We start from the raw sequence: 6,905 nt of genomic DNA, 5'->3' as shown, positions 1-6,905 counted from the left end.
TTCCACTATCCCTGTTGATGTTGTTGGGGTGAAGTCTTATGTGAATAGCTTCCTTGACCCTACGTGTGTACTAGTGAGGATCTCGATCAATAAACTTGACCTCATTCCAGATAGGATAGTGGCCGGTCTCGTGGGTGTGTTCAGAAACGGCGGAGGTCTGGGTTCGGGCGAGACGTATATCCCTGTCGTGTTCTTTGATCCTCTCCTGTATAGATCTCCCTGTTTCCCCGATGTAGACTTTGCCGCACTCACAGGGAATCCTGTAGACAACACCATCTTGTTTAGCCGGGTTGACGGTGTCCTTTGGTCGCACTAAGTGTGACCGAAGTGTCGTGTCGGACTTAAAGACGGTGCGAATGCCTTGTTGTTCTAGGCAGCGGCGGAGAGACTCCGAAACTCCTTGGACATAAGGTAAAACGGCGGTGGATTTAAATTCCGCGACAGGCTCTCTTCTTGGGGCTGTCCGTGCCTTTGTGATCTTCTGTACAAAAGAGGAGGGATATCCGTTAGAAACAAGTACAGATGACAGATGTTTCTTCTCTCCAGCGATTACTGATGGTTTGGTGACGAGACGTTTAGCCCGGTCGTACAGACACTTCACAATACCGCGCTTTACTGAACGAGGGTGGTGTGAATCATACGCTAGGTACTGATCAGTATGTGTTGGTTTCCTGTAGACACTGGTGGTAAGGCGGCCATCAGGTTCTCTGTAAACTGACGAGTCGAGAAAGGCGATCTTGTTGTTGTTCTCGATCTCCATGGTGAAACGGATTGATGGTTGTTGACTGTTCAGGTGTTGCAGGAAGACGTCAACTCTATCCCGAACAGTCAACAACCATCAATCCGTTTCACCATGGAGATCGAGAACAACAACAAGATCGCCTTTCTCGACTCGTCAGTTTACAGAGAACCTGATGGCCGCCTTACCACCAGTGTCTACAGGAAACCAACACATACTGATCAGTACCTAGCGTATGATTCACACCACCCTCGTTCAGTAAAGCGCGGTATTGTCAAGTGTCTGTACGACCGGGCTAAACGTCTCGTCACCAAACCATCAGTAATCGCTGGAGAGAAGAAACATCTGTCATCTGTACTTGTTTCTAACGGATATCCCTCCTCTTTTGTACAGAAGATCACAAAGGCACGGTACAACAGCGGACCACTGAGGGAACAGCTACTCGCCGGAGTAATGGAACAATAGGAGGATTGAAATGCATCAATCACAGCCGACCTTTGTGATATAAATGATACCGTGCAATCAGTCGACCTTATCGCCTGAAGAAGACTAGCAGTAAGCAGTCGAAACGTCGCGATCTACATCTCAAGTGACTACATCGTGAGACAAACGATAATACACTTTATTATTGAAAAGCGGGCGTTTTCAAATTCCTCCTTTTTGAAGAGCGTTCAGCGAAAAGTTTCGTTTTCGTGACGGATTAGTGTAGACGGCAGGCCTAACCGTAGAAGTAAAGGCAAAGTCTGCATGCGAACCAAGTGACCCATCAGGCCGGAGCTTATCCCGGTTTCTGTAGCATGAAGCGACTAGGAGTATTTCTACTCCCCTGGATGGGATGCTAGTCCATCGCAGGGTTACCCCCAGCATTAAGTTCGCCAGTACTCATTTATACACCTGGGTGGAGAGAGGCACTTTTCCAGCCAATCGTGAACGCTCCCTATAAGGTTCTCCTGAATCTCCGCCTACGTTCAATTACCGGTAAATAAGCTTTCTGGTGCTATTCGTCCTCATAATCGCTTAAACCACAGGACAGTCAGCGTCTTAATAGGAGGAGCTAGTAGTAATTAATATTACACCTTAGAGCGGTTTTCAATTGACGGCCGAAACTAATTTAAAGAAAAAGACAACAGAACGTTTCATTTTGAGTGTCGAATGGTAATGAGACAATATCTTTAATTTCGGTTTGGGTTTTGGTTTTACTACGGTTCGAGATTGGCTGAGTAGTCCAACTGGTAAGTAGTTGGTTTGATTTCCGTTTTACGACACTCAGTTGAAAACAGCTCTATATGGGAATTTTGGCAATAATGATAAAAACGGTCCCGTTTTCTCCTTCCCCTCGATGCAGTTTTCCATCGAGTTAAATACCAAGGCAATTCCCAGCAATTGATAGAGTTTGCCGATTCAGGGTTCATACAGCTCTGCTGCTGAGCGCGTGACATTGAAGATATTGATGTTAAATTTCGTCATAATATTTTCAAAGCAGTCTGTGACTCCACTCGGCTACCCCTTGTCGATTATTTGCTGTAATTTAATCAGAAATGTTCTAAACGAGCAAGGGACTGGGTATAAATATTGAAAATCGATTAATTGGAAAAACTGAGCCTGTGATCTAAAAGAACATGCAAACGTTAGTACGCTTACCAAATGTCTGTATTTTTTAGTGCAAATACAAAGATGCAATACGCTTTTGAAAAGCTGTTATTAATGAGAGTGTTGTATCGTTTAGGGTGAGAGGTGTCGATTTTAAATATTCGTACCCAGTCCCTTGCTCGTTTAGAGCATGGCTAATTAACAAATATTGAATTTTATTTGCGAAGGGAACTCGTAGTTGCGACGAGTTTCAAATATTTGACTGCAAATGTCCACGAGAAAGCAAGAAACCTCAAAAGACTTAAAAGGAGCAGGAAACTTCAAAAATGAGTAAAACAGAATCCTGATGGCAAATACTACTAAGAATGCTAATAATGTGCCGTTGTGGTATTGATTAGGTTAGTTGCATTACGAATTGACAACTGGCTGATGCCTATCATCTAGCTCTGTTTAGACGTTCGCGCCCCTTGAGACATTTCACTTTGCATTTAATATCAAACGAACAGCCAAAGTAGGAAAAAAACAAAACAAAACAAAACAAAACGTCTGAAAGGAAATGGAATTAAGAGCGTAGAAAGCTACTGGTTATCGTCACGGAACATAACAATAATAACAGGTATAGCCTACTAGAAACAGCCGGGTATTCTGAGATAGTCGCCCACATGAAATAAGCCATTCTGTTGGGGCTTATCTTTGGTGATTGGGCGAGTCGGTGAGCATAAAGATTTGCTTTTTAAGGTTGCTCACAGCTGTTTTTTTTCCATGGGCTTAACAGAAACAAATCTGCGCGTAAAAGAACCATGTTTGTGTTTCAGCAAAGAATCAAGTTTGCCCGTCAAGGAATCACCAGAACAGCTGTTCTTCCCATGCATTTGAAAGAACTAAGTTTGTATTTCAAAGAATTAAGTATGCGTCTAAAGTTTACGCTTCTAGCAATCAAATTTCCGTTTTACTGAATGCAGTCTGAGTTTCAAAAAATCAAGTTTGCGTTTCAGAAAGTCAAGCTTTATTGTAGGAAATGAAGTTTTAATTAAAATAATCAGGTCTTTGTAACATCACTCATCACTTTTATCATCGTACGCCACACTTGGAGCTAGATCATCCTTAAGCATCGGCTTGATGCCTGTTCAATCATCTCGAACAAGCTGATTGGAGGTACGAGAATTTTATTTTGTTACGCTATGATCGCTATCTTTTCTTTTTTCTTACTTTCAGTAGCTTTGTTGTTAGCCTCAGCTGTATTTATGCGCTTAATTTCGGAACCAGAGCAAGTCTAGCCACAACAGGCTTTGCGAATTAAGTCATTTTGTCTCTGCATTTTCTTATGTAGAGGCATTTGAGCGGCAGTGCAACTTGATATGAGTACATGGTAAGTCTGAAGAAAATTTCTCTTTAAAATGAGTCTCTTGTAAAAAAAAAAAAAAAAAAAAAAAAAAAAAAAAAAAAAAAAAAAAAAATGGCCAGTTCTTTCTTCTGCCTAGGTTGTTGTCAATTACCAATTCTTATCATTGTCTGTGACCACTTTTTACAAGAAAATTAAGTACAGTAGTTAGTAGTTTCTCCGATAACACTTTTAAGCAAGATCAAAAAGAAGATATGGCAAACTGGAGAAGTTAGGTAGGATAGCATTTCGTGTGATAAAAGCAATTCACTCATTTCTGTCTAACATCTTGATACCTTTTCTGTATAGCAACTTTAAGGAAGATAAAAGGGCAAGTTACGAACTGGAGCACTTAGCTAGGATAACACTTCCTGTGGTAAAAGCAGTTCACTCAATTCAGCGTTTCATTTTTTTAGTTGATTTAGGCATTTCAATTGCTCCATATTAGAAACAATTGCGTAAAAGCGAACCGAAGCTGTTCTGTAACTAATCTTCCTATTTTTGACATTTTTCGTGCTTTTGATAGACGTCGAGTATCCTGATATCAGTTTGTTCGACCAAGAAAAAACTGGCATTAAAATGGCTACGGATAAAATAAAATCCACCACCACGTGAACCAGAAGAGAAATAGAGCTTGTTTCATACAGTTCTTGTAATTATATGATTGCGTGAACTGAATTTAATGTAAGCCCGTTTAACTTCCTCGTTTGTTAAGGTTTTCCCTAAAATAAATTATTTAAATATTCTATTAAGAAGAGATTATTGGAGAACAGATAAGACCTACGTCAAACCATTTCTTTCCTATGTATATTTTCGCTGATTTACTGAAAGGCTTACGCTTATCATTATGACTGATGGGCGACTTTGGTGACATGTCAGTGAATACTGACATGAAGACTCGAACTGACATGGAGAATCATGTAGTATGAAGGATTGGTTTTAATAACGGTGCTTCTAAGCAAAACTTGAAGGATTTATAAATAGCAGGAAAATATCTAAACGCATGATATTCAATAATCTTGCTGTGTCCTCGACGAAAAACAACATTTCCTTGAAGACAAAATGCAATTTGTGGTAGACAAAATTAGTATAAACAAATATCACGCCTCCGCCGAAATGATTCTAATAAGAATGGCTGTGAGTTGCTAATATCACCACTCTTGTTAGCGCCACTTCCATATCAATTTGTCTTCGTTGAAAAGGAGAATTAAGGTACGTTTTTCACTTTTCTTTCACACTCAGTAATAAATATAGTCTTCAAGGTGAATGACATCGAGAGAACCACTTTCTCATATAGTGGACCATGAGTCACCGTGATTTTATTATACTCCTGTACCACACCTTTAAAACCCCAAATAAAAGAATCACGGCAAACGTTAAGAATACAGACTAATTCTCTAAAACTTTGTAGGATTAAGTGTAACTTTAGACACAGTTTCTAAGGCAGTTCTCGTGGCACAAAAATATACCCGAGAGGCTGTACTGGAGTGAACAGTTCCTGAAGAAAAGAAAGCCACAAAAAATCGTAACACAAAAAAAAAACGGAAATATCTAGAGAGACAAATGGGTAGTGTGGTGAACCAAATAATTTGAAAGCTTTTAAACATGAGGCTAACAAAGCTCCTAAATGTTATTGTTGCTAGAGCTGAAAAATTATCGTCATTTATTTCTAAATTTGTAACAGCGTTATAAAATATTGCAACAACTTCCGTGTACTCCCTCGCCTTGAACAACACTGCAAGCTATCACAAGTCTTGAGCGCTGGCATTTCACAGTTGCACGCTTTACAAAGGGACAGATATGAATATTAAATTAAAGGAAAGAAGCCGAAAACAGAAAATAATATTTATCTTTACGCTCTATTGCACTTTTTTATGGTGAAAACAGCAGCGTGTGGCAACCACTTTATCTTAATCAGAGTGTTATTTTGGGTGTCTACGATCAAATTAAAATGGTCTGTCAAGGTTTTTGATGAGTTCTAATGTTTATTTTCTTTGCTTCCCTTCAGTGGATTTAGCTTAAGGCTAAATAATAAAGAAAGAAAGAAGAGAAACAAAAACAACAACAACAAAAACAACAACAACAACAACAACAAAAAAAAAACAAACAAAGAAAACACACACAAAATAACTGACTCTTTCTTCCTTAGTCGATGAGCAGGTACCTTAAATGTATTTAGTTTGCGTTCGTCGAAAAGATTTTGTCGTTACTCGATATGTTATCAATCATGTATTAAACTACCGAATTAGTGTATGTATTGCATCTGCACCAACCTGAGTATTTTAATTTCACTCAATTCTTATTCTTACTATTGCTATTTTTTTCCTAACCATAACTACCACATCATACATACAGCAGCCGAGATGCATTAATCTTGAAAGGAAGGTCAATTTACTGCTGGGAACAGCTTGACGAAAGGCTGAATCACAGGGAAGGGGGGGGGGGTGGGGGTGGGGGAAGGGACACGGCTTTACTTTTAATTCTGATCCATTCAGTGAACGCCCAGTTGGTAATGTAAAGTTAGTAATTGTTAGTAATGAAAATTAGGTCGTCTAGTTTTGCTATCTTTACATTAAAAAGTCTGACCTCCTGCTTGAGCAACTCTTATAACATCCTGTTTTTTTCTGTGCCGAAAAGCCTTAAGCGAATTATTTTGCCGAATATTCTTAAACATGGTAGAATCTCCTTCAATACGGATATTTTTTTTTCACTTTCGTCCATCGTGTCCCTGCAGAAATATAACATAGCTCTCGTATTTACATATCTTTGCCATTTTTGTTCAGTTGTGCCAAAAATACGTATATTTATTACGCCTCTGTTGGTCAAAAATACGCTCGTACTTCAAGGTTGGCAAGAAAGTCACTTACTATATAATGTACACAATGTCACTGTTTAAAACACCATTTGGAATTAAGTACATTAAGTTCTTAAATCGCAGTTCAAAGCCATTACGCCGCCACAGCTAGATTCCTTTGGGATTACGTGTTCCGCATTGTGTGGATCTTTACACAAATTACGTCAGACGGGCATTGCCGTGATCAATTACAGCCGGCTTGCCCGGTAACCTTAAATACACCAAACAAGGAGAAGTACAAATCAGACTACACCCAACATTGGGATTTCCTCCACGAGATGATCTCGAATATTATATTTGCGCGGTGAACATTGAAAACACTCTGGCTCCATACCTGCAAT

Source organism: Orbicella faveolata, unplaced genomic scaffold (genome assembly GCF_042242905.1).
Source record: "Orbicella faveolata isolate gen_17 unplaced genomic scaffold, um_ofav_v1 contig_48, whole genome shotgun sequence".
Taxonomy (NCBI): Eukaryota; Metazoa; Cnidaria; class Anthozoa; order Scleractinia; family Merulinidae; genus Orbicella; species Orbicella faveolata.
The sequence above is the reverse complement of the archived record's forward strand: the minus strand, read 5'-3'. Positions refer to the sequence as shown.